At 47.5% G+C, this 20,577-nt stretch overlaps 1 protein-coding gene across 1 annotated transcript in view; it reads right to left on the minus strand.

The window, feature by feature from the left end:
• The window catches only part of PRRX1 (paired related homeobox 1), a 44,582-nt gene extending 41,733 nt beyond the window's left edge, over window positions 1–2,849 (minus strand). Inside the window, exon 1 of the mRNA XM_087732296.1 lies at window positions 2,749–2,849. The gene's annotated coding sequence lies outside the window, so the exon portion shown is untranslated. The remainder of the gene's footprint in view (window positions 1–2,748) is intronic.
• Between the last annotated feature and the right edge of the window lie 17,728 nt (window positions 2,850–20,577).

Here is a 20,577-nt window from a genome sequence, read left to right on the forward strand (position 1 = left end):
ATTAGCTCCGCGGGGGGGGGGGGCGGCGGGGGGAGCCCCCGGGTGGGGGCGGGAGGGCCGCAAAGCGGGTGGGGGGGCCCCCCCCCCCGCTCGTCACCCGGAGCTGCACCTGGAGGGGAGGGTGGGCACGGCCCCGGGGCAGAGGAGAGAAACAGTGAAAATGAGAAATGCAGATGAAAAGGCGACAAAGAGAAATGGAAGAGAAAGCGTGAAAGGGAGAGAGCAAAGGGAGAGGGAAAATCACGAAAGAGGAAGAAAAAGTGCGACAGAGAACTAAGAAAGAGAAGAAAGACCAAAAGCAAAAGAGAAGGGGGGGGGAGGCCAAAAAGAGAAACGGCAAAAAGACAGCAGGAGGAGGACGCACTCGGGGCTCCTCAGGCCAGCAAGCAAAGAGGTCCCAGCAGTCCGGCCTGGCCCCCCGGCCAAGGACAGGCAGAGGTGCAGGGAGGTACCCCCAGACCCTCGCTCCCCGCAGAAGGGCCCCGAGGGCAGCAGGGCTGGCGGCGAGGGGCAGGGTCCTGCGGGCCAGGAAAGGCCGCTGCGTCCCGGTGGCTGGAGCCTGGGCTCCGAGCTGCCACAGCCAGCCCAGAATTTCCATCCCCCCTGATCTGGGGAAAGAACATTTGATGCCATCAAAGGGCTCCAGATTGAAAACAGATGTGCTTCCCCAAGCCTCTCCATGCATTTAATTAAGGCACAGGCATGGAGGAGACATTTTCATCATTAGCTTGCTTTCAGCCCCCCCCCCCCCCCCCGGTCCTAGTTTACCCTTTGCAGTCTCAAAGACCCAAATGAGCATGGCAGGGCTGGAAAGGCCAGGAAAAGCGCTGGGGCAAGGTTGCACGTGTGCACAGAGATGCATGGGTGTATATACGCCCGAAAACACTGTGTGCGCATCTATGTACAGAGCGGTGTGTGCCTCCTTGTATGCTGGTGTGGCCCTTTTTCTGCATGTGAGGGAGCATTTGAGCGTGATGTCCTGCGGTGTGTGCCCATGTGTTGGATGGGGAAGGAGCTGTGTCTTCACACGGGTGTGCAGGGCTGCATCTGGCTGGCTTCTGTATGCTGGCATCTTGCACCCTGCCTCTCAGGGTCTCCAGGTTTAGGCAGAGCAGGGTGGGTGGGTGTACGCACTTCCATGCTCTGAAGAACTGTAGGCACCCCTGTGGGCTGCCCAGCGCATCAAAACCCCTTTTCTCTGCCTTTGCTTTTCCCAGAGATTTGGTTGCCTTCTTTCTTGGTGAGCTGGGTTTTACCCTCTTTCTCCCTGTTCTCCTTCAAATGGATATTGCAGCTGACCTGGCTGTTCGGAGTGGGTGCTGGGGAGTCCCAGCCATAAACACTCCTTTCCACTGGGGAAGGCAGGGGGGACTGCTTTTAGCCCCAGGCAACCTCTGCTATGGAGGTGACAGCAGAAGCCACAGAAACCAGAACAAGAGCTCTCTGTGCCACCTTCACCAATATTCTCACTGACGTCCCTGGTAAGAAGTATTTCTTCTTAGATCTTCCCATGTCTAAGGGCGTCCTCCAGACAACCCTCCCTCCCAGCCTCAGCGTTTGGGAATGCAGCCCAATACCAGCAGATGCCCTGGAAAGATGGTGGGTGAAAGCATGTTGGTGCTGTGGGTGACCACATCAACACGTGTGCGTCTGCTACAAAGGGAGAGTCTCTCCTGCAAGGCAATAAAGGGGCCCAGCTCCAAGACTGGCTACTGTGGCTTTACCCCGAAGTGAGCCACAGGTGCTCCCTGTGCATACAGCAGCCGCAGGCTGAACAGCAACATGGGATGCCAGATTCACATTCTGGAAGTGGCCTAAACGCTTCCTTGCCCAGATGCCTCCTGCAGCACAACTGGATTTCTGTGACTGGGTGGGAGAACTCTGCTGAGGGACAAGATGAACCCAAGGGAAACTCTTCCAGCTCTGTCTGTCTCAAAAGAAGGAGGGTTAGGAACAGCGGGAGGCCTCCAAGGTTGCACAAACACCACAGACCTGTGACTCTTCTTTCAACTTGCTATGACCAGGCAGGCCCTAGGCCAAGGCACACCTGCAGCATGGAAACGAGCGTGGTAGGAACCCCCTGGGCTCTTGAGAGGGATGGTGACCATGCTGCCACTGCAGATAACTGCCTCTCTCCCTAGATCATCTGTAGTGCCTTTAGGACCAAGCTAGTCCTTCAAAGCAGTGCTGCCCTGTTCTGCATGTGCCAGAGGGCAGAATTAGTGGAGCATCCATGATACTCTGCTCCATGGAGAGCCTGGTTTGCCTATGGGAAGCCTAAGGAAGGTAGAAGTAGAGATAGTGCCAGGGAAAAAATCCCACCAGGAGAAAATAGTGGAAAGTGCTCTTTGTAGCAGGGTGTCCTATTGTACTGAGGATCAGCCCAAGCTTGAGGGAATGGGTGGGATGGGTGAAGGGACCTTGTCACATGCAGGAAATAAGTCACATGAGAAATAAGTGATGGACCAAAGCAGCCCACAAAGATCATGAGCAAAAGACAAACAGAAGAGAAAGAATCAGAAAGATGAGGAGAGGGAGGGGATGAAGGACATGCTCTCTGAGCTCCTGGGTGAGCAAGCCAAGGGGCCCCAGGGCCCTACGTAGCTGCAGATCTCAGCCTGCCACTAAGAAGTAGGACTATCTTTACAGGAAAAGCATGAAACATCCCTTCCTTAGCTGTTTCCTTTAACTTGATTCAAAGTTTTAGAAAACTTCAGGTTAGAGTACAGGCAGATATGATCACCTTACCTGAACCCTCAAGGGTACAGCCTTCTAGTGTTCATCTTTTTCCCCTCCAGCCACCAGCATTGAAGGCAGAAGAGGACAGGACATTTGCCACCTATCTTAGATGCATCAGTTTCTTCCTGTGAGAGCATCCAATAGCCAGCCCATGCACTCACTCTACAGTCTCCAGGAGTTTCTGCAGGATAAATAGCCACAGGACGGGTATGAGCCACACCACCGCCTGCTGTAATCCAAAGATTTCAACACACTTCCCCCTGTTTCAGATGGGGAAACTGATGCAAAGGCAGCTTGTCCTCAGCATCAAACCCAAAGCAGAGGTGATAGGATACCCCAGTCCTCATGACCCTGAGGCTGGAAAGGAATCCCATGCCACAGATGGCCCATGTCAGCAAATGCATGTACCATTTCAACATCCCATAGGCCATCAAGTAGTTAGTTAGACATCTATTTCCCACCTCACCACTGGCCCGGTGTGAAGCTGAACAGATAGCTCCCGTTCCCCACCATCCTCCCGTCCCACCTTTCCTCTCCAACGTGCACCTGCCTGGCAGCTGCTTGCAGCCCCATACCTCCACCTTCCCGGGCTGTCCAGGGAATGATTGCCTCCTGCTCACACTCCCAGCAAGGCAGGGACCTCTGAGCCTCTGCTGCCAGGGAGGGAGAAGAGAAAGCCCAAAGGTCCTGAAATAGCCAGGAATCCGCTAGGTAAAGCGCCCACAGCTGGGAGGCCAAGCCTCACACTGCAGACAGCAGCTAAACCCCAGTTTCGCCCTTCCTGCTCCCAAAAGTGGTTATCGTTTTGAAGGACTTCAGTGAGACTCACCAGCTGGAGCCCTGCCTCAAAACCTAGCTATCTCCTACACTGTGACCACATTTGATGCTCAGAGAAGGTGAGGCAGAAACCACAAACTCTTCCATTCTCTCTCCCCCAGTTGCATACCAAGAAGGGGAAAACCAAAGATCTGCGCTTCTGCAGATGACCAGCACATTTGCTTCTGCTTTCTTTTCTCATAGAAAAACACAAGTTCAATCTGCAGTGTCAGTGAGAAAATCTCCAGCTTGAGTATTTCCCCCAATTCCTGCAATTTCCCATGAAATCCTTCACTTGGAAGTTCCTGTGGTTCACAGCTCCAATGTACAGGCTACCAAAGTATGCTATAAGCCCTCAGAAATGTTCCCCTCACCTTCTTGTCTGTTCAAATAGGGAGCTTCCTAGCACGCTTCATGGCCACAGTCTTTGCGACAGTCTTCAGGTGCAACAAACAGGAGCTGACAACCTTCCCAAGGGTCTTGCAGCCAACAAGAAGTAGTCAGAGCAGATGAGCAGCTGGGCAGCAGTAACACCCCTAGGGCAGCTCACGCTCCTTGTAGTTGGCATTAGTGGGACGCAGGAAGGCACCAAGCAGTGAGGAAGCCAAGCTTTCGCCTGCTCTGCTCCCACATGCAGCTCTTCTGCACTGACCACCACATCACATGCCTTTCCCAGCATAGACTATGACATTTGGTTCAGGTGCCCTAAATATCTTCTCTTCTACCCAAATTAAAAACAAAGAAAACCAGGCAGAAGAACCTGTGGAGGCTGTGACACGCAGGTGTGGATTCTCAGCTGTCTAATAATATCATGGCACTCAGGTGATATTTTTCCCTCACATTTTGCTCAGTGAGGGAAAGTAGTTTGGGTCTCTCTTCCTTACCTTATTTTCATGAAACTTGTCAGCATGTGATGCCTTAGAGCCCTTTTTTGATCTGCCAAATTTGTTTCATCCTAGCAGTTTAAAAATAATATTTGCAGGAGGGCAGCAGGGAGAAGGAGGAGCTAACAGCCAGTACCATTGCACAAGCTTGCGCCTTTAGGAAACCTGATGATGATAACACAAATGATGACCAAAATTATGATAGCACAATTTATTACTGCTCAGCTATTCTGAGACATGCTGGGTACCCTCCAACACCACTGTCATGAGGACCTTGGCTGGATGCCAGCAGTTCAGATGGGTGATTCGGAGGACAGGAGGGCACAAATGGTGCTTAGTCCTCTCCTAGGCCCACAGCAACAGCCACTTTGGAGAGGGAGCATGCCAAGATAGACCTCCACCCCTTTGCACCCCGAAACATCAGCCGCAGCTCCTTAGGGGCAAGCTGATGAGAGGCATCAAATCAGAGCATCCCTCTGCTGCTGGCCACTTCTGAGGCTGCATCCGTACTGTCCCGTCCCTTGCCCAGCCCAGCGATATCCCCACTGCTGGACTCTGTTGCTGATGCCCAGGTGCTGGGGAGCCAAACCAGAACGCCGCTGCCCTGGAAAGTTTTCCTCCCATCACCCTGTTGTGCTGGTTCACTGAAATGTCTGGTCTCAAGCCTCTTTGCACTTGCTCCGCCCAGGGCTGGATAAGAACTATGCTGAGCTGGAGACAGAAAGCACCTGCAGGAACATATGTGTGCATATAGGTGTATCATCTTACACATGTGTGAGCGTTTGCGTACGTATGCACACACTCAAGTCTGGAGCCCAACCTCTCCCCTCCAAACTCCTGCTACACGCTTGGGCCAAATCTCCCTCTTTTCTTCCTTTCCTCCCCACACAGAGGTGTGTTATTAGGTCTGTGGGGATCAGGTAGTCTACAGTCATTTCAAGCTGTAAACTCAACAACAGGGTTTCTTTTAATCCCAAACATCTTGATATCATCTGGAAATGCCATGAGCAGTTTATAATTAGGGTTTAGCATGCAGATTAATACCAGCAGCTCCAGGGTGAACAGACCATCAGAGTCTAATCAAAGCTTAAATGGGGCAGCAATTTAAAACTGAGATTTATTATTCCTCTGCATAATATTTTGAACGAGGGGCTGAGTTCACATCACACACAATCATTCCTGGAAGTGCTATCACATCTCCAGTCAGAGCGAGGTGGCTTGTTACTGCTTCATGGGGGTGATAAATACTAGGCTTCGGGAACTTGTTTAGGAATATCGCAGGATTGACACTGTACGTGATTTAGAACCTGAGGCAGGAGAGCACTTGCACACATGCACAACGCATGGGGCTCCAGCCCCACGTGGATGGTGGGGCAAGGCCACGCACTTACATTTTTTTATGCTGGGTACCAGTTGTAATAAGGGAGGTGGCCTCAGGATACTGGCTAAGGGGTTCTCTGTTTGCCACCTCCTCTGGCTGCGTGTGGGTGGGGGTGAGGAAGGATGGGAAGGTATGTGTTACTCAAGGAGGGGATAAAGCCACCTCACAGCAACAGAACCATCACGGGAACCGGCACCATCTAACAGGCTTGGTGGCATGCTGAGCTAAGGGTTGGGGAGGGAGTTCTGAGCCAAATGCAGCCAGGGAAGTCTCCTCCTAAATGGCCTTTCTGCAAAGTCGCATCTGGATGGCCCCTGGGAGTACCCCCAAGTCTCTGAGGTAGGGGCAGCTGGGCTGCCTGTGCAGCACCGGGGTTGGAGTTTTCACTAGCAGGGTTCCTACCTTTTCAAATCTGCCTTGCTCAGACCTCCCCACACCCAGTTAGGGCTGGAGCCCTTCCCTTGCCTTGTCATTTATAAAACACAAGTGGAGGAGGAGGCTGGGAGAGTGGAAATTTGTTCATCAGTTTGTCTGTAAAAGTCCCAATTTTTAGATTTCAAGACAGAGTTTCAACAGTTGCCACCTAGCTTTCAACAGAGATGACAAGCACGTTCACCAGCTGGCAATGGCAAGAACTAGTCTCCTATTTTCTTTTTCTATAAGCTTTCCACCAAGTAGAAGAGAGGCTATGAGGAAGGGAATGTCCTCATCTGCAGCCTGGACGGTCTGTGGATCTGAACTAGAGTTCAGCTCTTCATTTCCCTGGCTTTGCTCTTGCTAGGGATGCCCATGTGGCTGTCAGCTCTGCCTTTGGCCCTGGAGGCTGCCTCTGCAGGAGGTGTGTCAGCACTGCCCTGAGATGATCCCAAGGATCAGCACCATGTCTGAGGTGGAGGGAGCAGATGACACACATCATGGCCTCTCAAGACAACATAAGATGGGGGTTCATGGATTCCACCAGGAAACCGCAGCACTATCAGCACAAACATCTCCCCACTATGGCTTAGCTCCAGTGGCCAGGAGCCACGTGAGCACAGGGTGACAGGGCACAGTCCTGCAGGTTGATGGTGCTTGTCTTCATCACACTAAGCCTGCTCCGTCCTCTTCAAAGATTTCCACGGGGTTACCTGCCTCCGGAGGCAGGACTCTGCCTAGTAAGCAACCAGGCTGTGGCCCTTTCAGGTTGCCTGCTCACCTACCATGGCTACCTGGGGGCACTGAGACGGCCACCAGGAACCCTCCCGGCAACAGAGCTAGCAAAGCTAAATTAGGGCTAAGCCACATGTTCCCAAGGGCTCAGACTTGAGCTGGCTCCAGAGCTGGCTGCATAAGGAGCCGTAGGTTTGGATAAGCCAGCCGTTTAACCGGGGTTTTATTACCAAGCAGGGTAACAAAAGCACTCAGAGGTCACCCGGGAACTTTAATCAGCACCGAGGGTCACTGGATAGCAGGCTAGGCGGGAGGAGGGCAAGGCCCAGGGCACGCAAATAAATAAATAGATGTATTGAAACCACCTTCCTTCCTCCAAGTGATCTCCTCTCTCTCTCCCCTTCTCCATGCACATTATAAAGATCTCTGCTCTTTACAATCAGACATGCAAATGGCCCTAATTTCACCAGCAGAAACTCCAAGATCTCCTGCAAATTTATCTGAGAAGTTTATCCACAAGGTTTGGTTGGGTGTTTTTTTTTAAATCCCTCACTGCTGGAGATGAAAGTTCAGTCTGCTGGACTGCTCTTGGGCTGGATATCAGATATCCCTAACCCCGGAGAGAGAAAGCGTCCCACCAGCTTCTCTCCCCTGCAGGAAAGAAAAGAAAAAAAGCCCTCCCATAATCAGAGTCTGGGCAGACAAATTGGCACCACTGTTTTCGTCTTTTCTCCCTCCACCCCCCTTTCTAGAAGAGGACTAACCCTTCGGAGCGCAGTCACAACTCACAAATATTTGTGGGTATTATATTGCAAGAGGGAAAAAAATGCAAAGGAAGGTAACTGTTAAAAGCTTAGTCCCTCTCCCATGGAAAGCAGCTTTATGCACATCCATAAATCTCCTTTGTAAGTGGTCATTAAAATTGCGTCTTGTTTAATTTTTTTTTTTTAATCTCGTTTAAACACTTTTTCTCATCTTGCAAATGAATTACGTCATTGGCAGGCCCAGTAATGAACTGAAAAAAAAAAATCAACTTTCTAATGTTTTGGGGGCTCTCTCAAAAAGCAAACATTTCAATACCAGGCTGCTAATCCAGCCAAATACTTAAGCTTGTGCTTAACAACCAACTTGTATTTAAGTGCCTTGCTCCCACGGGGACATCTGTCCACACTCATCTTCGTGCACAAAGGATGTGCTTAAAGTGAGGAGCACGTTTAAACTGCTGCAGGATGAGAGTCCCTGGGCCTGGCTGCTGAGCTGTTGAACTACTCATTGCACGGGCAACACAACGAGACGGAGACCCCATGGCTGCTGCACGTCGGTGCTGGGCACCGGTCGTCCCTCTCCTTCTGCAATCTTGAGACTGATGTCCTCAGGGTTTCCTGCATCGCTGCTTTCGTTCTAACAGTCAAGCCCACCCTCTTCTTTTTGCCCACTGTTCAAAGGACAAGGCTTTCTCCAGACGCCACAAAGCACAGTCATCACTAACCTGCCCAGCCCTTTGCTTCACAGATATGCCCTTGGCACTCAAAACACCATTTGTTTGAAAGGCTCCTTGCCAGATACTTGTGTTGCTTGGTTTGGGTGTGTGGCTGGGGTTTTTAGGTTTGTTCTTTTTTTTTTTTTTTCTTTTGGAAGCCATTTTAATGAAGTGGAAGCAAAACCAAATAGTAGGCTGCGCAAAGGGGGAAAAATAAATGCAAAACTTGAAAATGAATAATTGGCGTGGTTTTAATTAAAAAGCGGTTAACTGTTTCGGGGCGAAGACCATGGGTTTGGGTTGACACTGTCTGAACCCTAGAAAGAGCACGTTAAGCTGTTCACCATGCTGTGGGTTAAGAAAATGGGAAATAAATACATCCCAGCCACTTGGAAAACTAAACCATCTTTAGGGCTCAGCTGTAAACTTTCTTCAGCAATTTATTAGAGTTCCAGAAAACACTTGTTGAGTAGCCTTGGCCTGTAATAAATATCCGTCCTTGTTTGTTTGTTTTTGTAATGGGAACAAAACCACATCTTTTTCTTTCTAAAGTGGATAATTTAATTACATGGCAAGAAACACATTCATTGTCCAGACTACCCAGAGAAGATTGCCGCGAAACTTGCCATTCAGCGGAGAGAGGAGGGGAACAGAGCCAGCTGATACCCAGAATTGGTTTCAGGGAAGATTTCCTTGTTGGCACGTCCACTTACACTGGAGATGACGGTAGCACTGGGAATGTCATTACAAACAGGAGGCGGAGACGGGTGCCTCTGTGTAAGGCAGTTCTTACCCCAAAGGACGTGGAGCATCGGCGGGGCAAGGCAGACGCGAACGAAAGGGAACAAGGGACAGTGAAGGGAAGGGACTTGTCTGGGCCACACAGCAGGTCCAAGGTGGCAGGGGGAGCTGAGCTCCAGCCCTCCATTCTCAGCCTGCTGTATGCACTCACAGATTTGTCGTGATTTCCTCCAGAAAACTCAAACCCCAGGTTTCTGCCTCTGCTGCCAGCAAGGAGTCTGTTGCGTCCGTGTGTCAGCCCCGCTCCAGGAGCCCCGCTCAGCTGCTTGCTGACACGTTCTGCGTGCCTGGTGGGGCCTCTTTCGGACCAGTTCCAGTAAAATGGGTGTTGTTTGAAGGCAGAAAACCGCTTCTTTCCTTGCATCTCACATCTGATCTCATGCTCTCTCTCAAACCTAGCTCCTGTCTGAAAATATCAATGTTTTCTTCTAGAGGCTGAAATGCTTCAACATTTCTTGCTCTGCAGGCTGTCACCCCTTCTGTGGGCACTTGTCCTGGCCTCAATGGTAGGAGGCAGATAGTGGCGATGATCACAAGTACATCTGCAGGTGATACCCTGTGAGAACAGGGAGTGCTCGTGAGCATCCGTCCCCTTCTGTGCCCCCTTTTTTGGGAGACTGCCTTGCAGAAAGAGAAACAGGAGTCAATCTTTTAAAATCAGTTCTTGGTGGGTTTGGTTCGCCCACCCTCTGCAGGCAGCCTGGCTCTGGGTTTAATGCTAGAAAAGTCTCTGAGCTGAAATAGCGGAAGGGGGGTACTATCCAGATAAGCAATTACCCAGTGCGCTTTCCCAGGGACAGCCCAGCAATTATGGTCAGCAATAAAGAAATCTGACGGTTGTCAAAACACAGACCCTCATTCCTCCAAGCTCTTCTTGAGGGGCACAATTAGCGTGCTGATGTGATTAAAGCCACGTTCGGCTCTGCGATAGGAGAGCCAGATGCACCCAGATAACTCCTCCGAAGCCAGCCGCTCGAAACCGAGGCGTTGGTTACCTGATTTGTAGCCAATCAAGTAGAACTCAACCATTCCTGTCCACATAGCTACATCATGCCGTTAAACAGCCAAACCCTCTTCTCTTACATGTCTTTGAGGGAGATGAAATCCATATGGCCCAGAGAGCGAGCGCAGGCTAGAGATGGAAGGAAGGACAGAAACAGCATTTCTTCAGGACAGAAGACAATGGAAACGTTTCCACTGATTCCAATAGGTTCTGAATCAGCGGCTGCAACCAATTTTCCTCCTAAATGGACTTCCATATGTCTAAAAAAGTCTTGCAAGTGCTGGAATTTGTTACAGAACAAACCTGTACTTTATTACTCTGCTCCCTGACTCTGAGTGTTTCTCCCTTTAAATTCCTTGGTCAGCCATTTCTGGGCTTCGGGGTTCACTTTTGAGAAATGCATTCACTTCTAAAGCAGACATTTTCCACGAAGCAGAGAAAAGTCTCCCCCCTCTGCCCCCAGACTTCACTCTGCTGGGAACTTGTGTCTTTAACTTCATCAGAAAAATAAGTGGCTTTATGTGCAGAGGAAAGCACGGGGAGGAAATCAAGTTCACCAGACCTGAAACCTTCTCTGCTTTACAGATAGCCTCTGAAATGCAGATATTTGGGCAAAAGCCTAGCAAAGCTGATTTTTACCAGAAATTTTCCGTTTTCCACTTCTCTAAACACAGAAGAGATTTTATTTTGCCCTCTTTGTGACGGGCATCTTTAAACTAAAGATTTTTCTATTTCCTTTTTTCATTAAATCAAAGCAAAAATTGGCAGAAGTGGACTTTTTCATTTTCATCAAAAACTGTTTTGTAAGGAAAGAGAGCCACTTTCCTGCCCACGATATGCGTGCTATGTACTACATTTAAAGGGATTTAGGAACCTACGTACCATTTTCAATAGCGGTTTAGGCACTACAAGGGACATTTGCATGACCAGCTTCATATCCATATTCCAGTACTATCAGTAAAGGTTAAGCAGTTAAATACCTTTTATCTTGTCCTGAGGTGTCAGTGAAAGCCAGGCTTTCCACAGTGTCTTGAAAATACGGCTTAAGTTTGATTAAGTTCCTAAAACCTAATAGAATTTTTAGAACTTACTCCTAATGCTATACTGAAATGGCCATAAACATTATAGTTTTCAAATTCATCTATCTGAACAAAAATATTTTCTATTTCCTTGCAAGAATGAAAACACAGGAAGAAGGTTTCAAAGCAGCTCCCCCAAGGAACATCCCTAAGGCCCCATTTAATTCCCAATTTTAAGAAGTTTCTAAGCTTCCAGAGTATTTTTTTAGTTGATGTTAACTTTAGTTTAAGGGTGTTGTTTCAAAATGAAATCTCAAAACATTTCATTAGAAAACAAAGCCAAAACGCTTGGATTTCTTTTTCTTCCTTTGTCAGAACAGTTCGTCAAGCTGATGTGAATTCACAAACATTTTCAGCCAACCTAAAGCACAATCTTTGGCAAATAAATAATTTGCCTAAAAAAAGAAGTAATTGTCCCATTCTAAGAATAAGGATAAAATCCGTCTGTGATTTTAAGTGCTCAGACTGAACAATGATGGAGTATTTGCCCTGACGATAGGAAAAGGAGAAATAAATTTTGCTTATTACTTTACATATATATTTATACATATCTGAAATTTATATACACGCACATACACACACAGCCCTTTCCGTCCAACATGAATGTTTTCAACACAGAAAAAGTAAAGAGAAGAGATTTAGTGCTGATTAGAACAAAAGTCGCACTGTACCTTACAGATTTCAGCATGTCTCATTAAAACCGGGCTTGAAATATACATATCCTTTAATAAATAAAGCTTAAGGTACATAAACACGGCAGCGGATATAAATTATTTTAACCAAAGTATGTAGGGAAAAAAAAATTACTGGAACACCATGATCCAGGGCATTTTACAGTAAATTGGACTTCATCAGCGGTTTTGCATTTTTATTTGATTTTGGAGTTCCTCCACTAAAGCTGTGAGTTTTGTGGAGTTTATTTCACACCTTGTAATTTAAAACGTTACACTCCATCGAAATTCCTCTCAAAAAAAGGACCCGAGTAATTAATGTCTTTGGGCTCAACGTTCATTCTATCCCACTAGTGTGAAAATTCATAAAAATAAGACATGGGATTAGGAGCTTAACAGCCTCACACATTTGCAGAGCTGCTGCACTGGCAAATATTTCTCTGCCCTTTCGGAGCCGAGCGCTCTCCTGGCTGCTCTCATTTATTTCGTTGGATCATCCGAGTCATTAGAAAGTGCCTGAAAAGAAACCTCACGTCTCGTGCTCATGTTTTTTCTTGGAAGCAGATAAATAAAAGGGGTTTGGGCCATTTCTTCCCATGCTCTGCTGTTTTCTTCGTTTGGTGGCAGGATGTGCTTTAACTCCTCATGGAGACAATGGGAATTTTGGCCACTTGCAGCAAGGGGACTCCAGATGCCCTTGGAAAGGAAGCAGGACCTGGGTTTTGATTACCGAGAGCTGAATCGCTTCCTTTATGAAAATGGCCTGGGTTCTCCTCCCTGGTTCCAAGGAGGTGGAACAGCTCCGGGTTGAATCACAGACTCCGTTTTGCCCTCGGTGGATTCATAGATACAACTTTGACCAGAGTTTAATTTCGGAGGGACATAAACCATTCACGAAGTTGGGCTGAATTTGACAAGCACCTTTTGCCAAAAAAACAAACAAAACCAACAAGCCTAATACAGGAGGCTCTTTTTTAAACTTCAAAACATTTCATTCCAAAGTGTTTTCAAAGCAAAGAGGTTGACTTCATATAGGTGTTTCTGAAATGAGCCTTTTGGAGGTTTTATTGAAAAACCTAACTTTAGAAAAAATGAAATTAAACTGTAAAATGGCACATTGTGTTTCAGATCAAACACCATGTCCTAGGTTGACTCAATATTTCTGGTTTATTTTATCTTTTTTTTTTTTCCTTTTTTAAGACTGTCTTGGTTCAAAACAAACAGAATTGCTTCATTCCCTGGTCCCCTCCCCCAGGTATCTGAATTTGACCACAGTACAAAGCATCCTTTATTCACCCAGGTCGCAATCACTCACCCCAGGACATGGCTGGCCAGAAACCCTAAGGAGTAGATCAGTACAGCTCTCCCTGCAGCTCTGGTTACTCAATTTCCTCCTAAACCCGGCAATTCCTTTTGTGCTGAAGTCCCTTCCAGATCTGAGTCACTCATCAAGGCTCCCTCTATAGCCGATGGTGAGAAATTCCAGCCCAAGATCCTTAGGACAAGCCATACTCTGAACATGCTACTTGATTTTAGAGGAAACCAAGCTGTCCAGTTTGGACTCAGAGATACCTTAAGTGTGGGGATGTGAAGTCTGCAACAGATCTGCTCTTGGGCAGAAAGTATCACTGGAAATTGCTGTTTTCATTACTGCACGTGGCTGTGGAAAGGAAAACCTTTGTCCAAGATAGATCAGCTGTTGCATCTGCCCTGGAAATTAATTTGTCAGCAGCAGCTGGGAAAAGTGCATCGGCATTCAAGTACTTTGCTGCCTTCTGATGTTTAAGGTCACATTGGCATTACCTTTCTGCCAAGCGCTTTTTGGCTGTAAGATGGTGCACAATCACCGATCCAAGGAAGGGCTTTTCAGGAAGTTCTCCAAAGAAGAGCATGCCAGAAAAAAGGCCCATTTTATTTTACTGTGCACATTTTTAAGCAATACAATTAATATAACTCTTTTAGCATCCTAAATGAGGTTTACACATTTTACCCCATGAACAGTGCTTCTAGCTGAATGCAGTTAGCACATTCTTTAAAAAAAAAAAAAAAAAAAGACACGTCTTCTTTGAGCTTAATGAAAGAAGCTCCTACCTCCAAGCTTGATCTGGAGCCTGTGTTGCAGCCTCCCTTTGCTCTCCAGCCCTAGAGAGCTGTTTTGCACTCAGAGCAACCCACCTTTGCAGCAAAGGGGTGAGGGGATTCTAAGGAAACATCAGGGCTTCTCAGATGGCTGAAAACTGGGAGATCTCTCAGCAAAGTTATTCTTTAGTTTGATCAAAAAATCTGTCATCACGTACTCTGGCTGGTGAAGAGGTGATAAAATCATTCAGCTTTGGGACATGGAGTGGTTCTCTTGAATTTAAATCAGATGGAAAGAGAGACAACTTGTTTTCAAAAGTAGTTAGGCTCTCAGCAAGGATTATGACTCTCATCATTTTCTTGTAGTTGCAAATTGAGCATGTTTCAGAGTTCGAATATAGCAGTAAACAACCACCATACTTTTCTTATTAATTTATCTTGCATCATAGCTCTGTCCCCTGATGAGGGCAACAACCATGAAACCTGGTGCTGTTATCCATGTAAGCATGCAGTGATCCAGTGCTTTCCTTGTTCTGAGGATATCTCCATGAGTTGACGCACAAGCATGAAGATGAGTCACAGATGGCTCGATTAGTGTTGGAAACTCAATGCAGATCTGAGCAAGTTTTGGATGCTTCCCACCATGCATACTTCACTCCCTGTCTCACTGCAGAGCCTGCTGTGCAAATGCTTTAAAGGGTAACACAGAGAAAGGGCTGTGCCTTGGGAAGAGGAAAAAACCATTATCCTCAAACACAGTTAATGGGGCAAGAAGACCCAGGTTTAAACTGCAGCAGTGGAGTTTCCAGTTAGACCTTGGGGTAAACTTCTACTGCTGAGAGACAGATTCTCCATCGCTGCAGGGTGCAGAAGCTATCAGACAATTATCTGACAGGACAGACAGGGTGGACCTGGTTGCGGGTATGAGTTAGAGGACATCTTGAGATCCTTTCCCGTTCTGTCATTCCAGAACAGGAGGTCACCCTACCTGCACCTTAATCTTGCCTGGAAGGTGTACCCCAAAAAGACATAGTCTACAAGTCAAGTCCACACACAGCAGCTACTGAAGTAGCAATCTAAGAAATAACAGTAATATAACCTTTCACAGGAGCAGAGCTCACATTTCTTCAGGGAAACAACCCCATGAGCATCACACATACCTGCACAGTTAAGCAGTACCGAGACAGAAAGTTTTGTTTGAGGGTCCCCAGGACTGGATTAAAACTGCTGTGGCCCCATGCAGCAAAACACTGATGCAGTGTATACCACTCTGCCTAGTCAAATTTATCCTCTGAATTGTTACGGGGTAACTTTAGTCCAACAGAATTCATGCCAGATGGGGTATCATATGTCTTCCTGCAGCCAATGTAAAACATGAAGCCAGTATAAACACTATATAGCATGTTCTAGCTAATTCAACACAAAGCAACAGTGTGCACACACCTGATCTGGATCATATTTGTCCTGCCAGGTGATTTTGCAAAACACAGACTGAGCGTTAATGATGTGGAATCCTAGCCCCATCTATTGTCCTGATAAGCCCTCATCTAGCGTTTCCTGCTTAAAAAACCCCTCACGTCAGTTCAAGCTCACGTGCAGCATTCAGAGATACCAATACCATCCTGACAAGTTATTCATGACGAGTTTTCCCACTCTCAAGCAATCAGGCCTACAAACGGAGCCTGTAGGGAAAGGGATTTATGCCTCTTAGAGATGCAAGAAAGAACATGGATGTTCACCACCACTACAGAAAACTACCCAGCAGAAGAGTCCCAGCCATCAGCTCTGAGCAGCGTATGAGACAAGCAGCCCTTGATCTGCACGTGGCAATAAGCCCACTCATAGTCAACTGTCCAGGCTAGTGGAGCTGTAATTTGAGGCAGGTTCCCACTAACCTGCAGTTCTACATCATGTAGCACGCAAATCCAGCGCACCTTCTGTGCCCAAGGCTAGGCCCTAGCAGTGCTTTCTCCGACCTTTGGCTGTAAATATCACACATGCCCTCCATGTCCCATCAGCTCCACTGACCACCTTGCAGTGCTCTCCTCAGCTAGGGCTCAACATGCAGGATGTACCAAGGCACCCCTGTCCTCCAAATATGTGCTCTTGTGTCCTCTGAGAGCACTTTCCCCTTCAGCTGGGGTGAGGGCCAGCTCCTGGTACCCCCATTGCCACAGGCAAACCTGCTGCCCATTTATAACCCAGATGGGATAGCAGTGTTGGATTCACCTCCACTTCAGAATGGATGCCACAGCTTACCTTAAACACCCCAACAGGCCTGGCATGCAAATGAAACCAGAGCCATTTCCTCTCCCTCTCCGACCCGTATCTCCAACCCTACAGGACAATTGTCCCTGGCCTTCATACACCTCTCTGCTGTGCCCTGATTCTTCAGACCCCAAAGCTTTGGGCTTAACACTAGAGACTGTTATCACGCCTCTTGGCCTGGAGATCAAGGAAAGGTCTAGAGATGCCACAGCCCCATCTCCTGAAGGCAGTGCAATTATCAGGTGAGGGCTTGACAAAGCTTGACTAAGCTTATACAGCAGGAAAGTGGCAGTGGCATGCTAACCCCACCTTACACAGAAGCACATCCCAAATGCACAGTTGTAAATGCCTATGGCTTGCACGAAAACCGAGCGGCCTCTCGTTTCAGGGTTAGCTGGTCATTTCTACCACAGAAACTCCTGTGTCAGCACCTGCAAGTATTTAAAATTCTCAAGCTTTCTTGTATTTATTTGTTGTATCTATCTGCCTTCCGTTTTTTTGAGCCTTTATCTTAGATGGTGCTGAATTTTCAAGCTTTTCTCCACAGGGGTGAGGCCACCAGGTGACCCACAGTGTGGACAGCCAGCCAAAACTCTGTGGAGATGGGATGTGAGCAGATAGGGCATGGGGAGAAAGCCCTAGAAGGAAGAGGGAAGATCTGGCTGCAAGAGGTTTAAAATGACCCTGAGAAAATCTCTAAATTGAGAGTTTGGTAATACTGAAGGGGTGGAGAGGAAGGAAAAGTTTAGAGAAGAGGAGGAGGACTTCCCAGCCTTACTTCATGTTACTGATAGCAAGGCTGTGTCTAAACAGACCACCTACCCCCTCTGAGCACGGAGTGACTGCAGAGGCGATACCCAAGCAGATGTGCTGGAGGACTGTGCAGCAAGTCTCCATCTGGGCTTTGCCAATGCCAATGTCTCAGCACTGATTATAAGAAGCAACCCCACTATTCAGAAAACAAGGAGGCACAAATTTAGCAGAGGAGCCTGGGGAGGTATTGTCAGTGCACCTCTTTTAAGGACATAGCCCTGACAGGATGTTTAGCATCTTTTCTTTCTGATAACTACAATAGCTGGGAAAAGCAAACAGAAGAAACCCAAAGAAACGTCAGCTGTTCTTCAGGTCCAAAGCAGAAGCAGGAATATCCAAGGCCAAGCAGGACTGGGAAACAAAAGCTCTGAGTTGAATTTGTTGTGTACCAGTTGGTTCTGTAAGAGAAGCCAAGTTTCTACCTTGCACGGATTCCCTGTGCTCTGGTGTGCAGCTGAGCCCCTGCCGTCCACAGGGTGGATGTTTTAGTGCCTGGCTCTTTTTAACTGGCACATGTTAAGAGCTTTGAATTAACAGGTGCATAAAAACTGTCAAAAAACACTTAGCTCTCAAGACAGTCTGTCGGTTGTATTAAAAATATGGTTTTATGTAACCACATTCTCTCAACACTTGCTGGGTATTACGGCATGGGAAAGTCACTCGCCCTTTCCAAATGAAAGCAGTGATGTTTAAAGTCTCCCACAGAAAAAGAAAAAGAGAAAGAAAATGAGAAAGGCTACAGTTCCTCTGATCTTGCCAGGGAATTGCTCCTGTTTTCCACACTAAAGGTACATATCTTCCAGCAAAATAGGACAAGCCTAAAACTCTAGATTAGAGGCAAGCACCCCAGCAGGTCAAAAGGCCAGTGTATTGCAGCCTTACTGAGCTGGAAGTGAGGGATTTTTGACAACTGAATGGGAAGATGTCTCACTTTCTGACGGAGGAGGAGGTACTTGCTGTAAGCGTGGTCTGTGATAAAAAAAAAAAAAAAATCAGTTTAACAGAGGTTTGGGGCTAGGAAAAAAGCTATTTGTGCCCATGTTTCAAAAGAGGTTTAGAAATGGTTCTCATTCTCCCCTCAGTCATGAGTCCCGAACATCTGGGATCCCAGAAACAAAAGCATCAGGTTTCCAGAGTGGAGAGAGTTGTAAGACACAGGTCCTGGAGAATTTTTAAAACTCTCAAAAGCATTTCTGAAATCAGCTCCCTTTTAAATATGTGGCAAATACATTAAAGTGGGCTTTGGATTAAAGTTTTACTGCCTCTTGATAAAAGCCATTCGCACCTTTGATGTGTTTGTGGATGGCAGCCATCCCAAATGCCTTCCCCAGGCCTTGCCCCCATCAGGAAGTCTCCCTCTGGCTCTCTCCAGAAATGCCCAGATGGGTTATTATCTGTCACCTCTCCAGAGGTGACCAACTCAAAACAGCCACCTCTGGGGTCGCAGACATGGTGGTAGGTGAAAGCAAAGGTTTCTGAGTGTAAGCGTTTAGGGTGTAAAGGTGAACGTGGATAACCCCAAAGCCTGTGAGAAGTGGGAAGAACAACAGGGTCCTGGACTTCTGAAACTGGCTGTGATTTTTATCCTACCGAGTTTTAATTCTATGAATCAAAGCACTTCCAGTACCACCCTGTGCTCACCCACCTTCTGCTCAGCCTGATGGCTCTGAGGAGCCCTGGTTATTTGCCTAGCCTGCAGGAGAGATGGGTCCAGGAAGTTTTTTGGCAGCTGCTGGAGGGAGGAAGAGAAACCGGTTGAAGGACAGAAGGAGAAAACGTATTGGTGGCTTGGGAGGGTTTGAGTAATGAAAGACTGCAGTGTTGTGGGCAGTTGGGACAGAGGAGATGGACGAGGCCTTGAAAAGCAAATCGTGATTTCCCCACTATGAAATGCAGATTTAGCTTTGTGGATGTCAAGGGCAGAAGGGAGCATCATGAGTGTCCAAGCATGACCTGGTGCAACTGCCAGGCCAAGGAAAGTAGCTTCTCAGGTTCTGCCAGCGAGAGCATCAGAGGGACTGCCACTGACAATACCAGATATGCTGAGCAAGTCCAGGAGCGGGAGCCTGCCTGCTTGGCAGTGCTGGTTTCCTGCAGAACTGGTTAATGTCAGTGAGACTGATGAATAGTCCACAGTAGTTAGGGGATGCAGTGGGACGTTATGGAGAAAAGTCCATCGCTAAATATTTTGATTTGAGGAATGCAGAAAAGAAAACAATTGGTATTTTAGCAGACAGGGAAAAAGGATCTGGAAGCAAGAGGAAAATCCCGCAGAGAACCAGGCATGACTTTTTAAAACAGCTGCAAGATGTTCTTCTTGGAGGATCAGAGAAGCACGTTAGAAAAATGCTGGAATGGACCTGGTTCTTTATGAGCACATCCTCATGCCAAATAGTATCATCCTCTTTGCCATGAAAGCTAACCACCAAAACATGGGACCAGCTGCAGCTCACACGATAGTGAAGCCAGAGACACAACCTCTAGGACATCACCAGCACTACAGACAATGAAATATGCACCATCAGCAACAAGAGTCATCACCTAAACAGCTACAGAACTACTCAAAACATGACGCAGCGTTTCGGGTGATATTCAGAAACCTAATCCAGATCCAAATTGGGAAACTTTGAAGAAGATGATGTCTGAATTGGATTAACCCTTCCTCAGGACAGACGATCTGTCTACACTAGAATGGGAAAAGTGACTTGAGCCTGCAAAGACACAGCTGCTTCACTCTACCTAGCTCACGCTGCAAAGACAGTGAGCATACTCAGCCCAGATTTCAGCACAGGCTCACAGCATGGGTCTCCAGTGAGTTTATAGAGTTTGTTGCCCAAACTAACAATCTGAGGGACAGCCAATTTGTGACTCTTCAGCCATACCATACGCAACCAACAAATACTTCTAGTGGGTTACCCTTGCTGGGCTGATGGCTCATGACCTCCTAAGGCTGTGGTAGTGCAAAGGGTTACCCTTCCACATGGAGAAAGGAAGGAAGCAAGATAACATGGCTTGCTGAGACACCAGCTGCAGGATACCTAGCTCCATCCGTTAGTGAAGGAGTCACACCAACAGTGAGCTGCTGTTATCTGCTGCGTAGGAATGATTCCCAGGGCTCTCCATCCCCCATCCTCCTGGGGACACAGTGGACAACAGCCATGTGGAGGCAATGGTCAAGAAGGTCAGCTGCCCTTTAGCTACACGGTAAGTAGCTGAAAGGCTTCTACTTCTGTTGCTGCTGGACCTTGTGACTGCAGTGCAGCCAGGGTCTCACTTGATATCGATTGCTAGCAAGATGCCTTATGACATTGCTAAGCTTGAAGTTCATGGAGTGACTCTGTCCTTTGTTCTACTATCTCCCTTACTGCCTCTTTGAAGGAGGAAGCTGTGTATGCAAAATAACTCAATGGGGTC

Source organism: Nipponia nippon, unplaced genomic scaffold (genome assembly GCF_047370975.1).
Source record: "Nipponia nippon isolate SJK-2023a ecotype South Korea unplaced genomic scaffold, ASM4737097v1 scaffold_5, whole genome shotgun sequence".
Taxonomy (NCBI): domain Eukaryota; kingdom Metazoa; phylum Chordata; class Aves; order Pelecaniformes; family Threskiornithidae; genus Nipponia; species Nipponia nippon.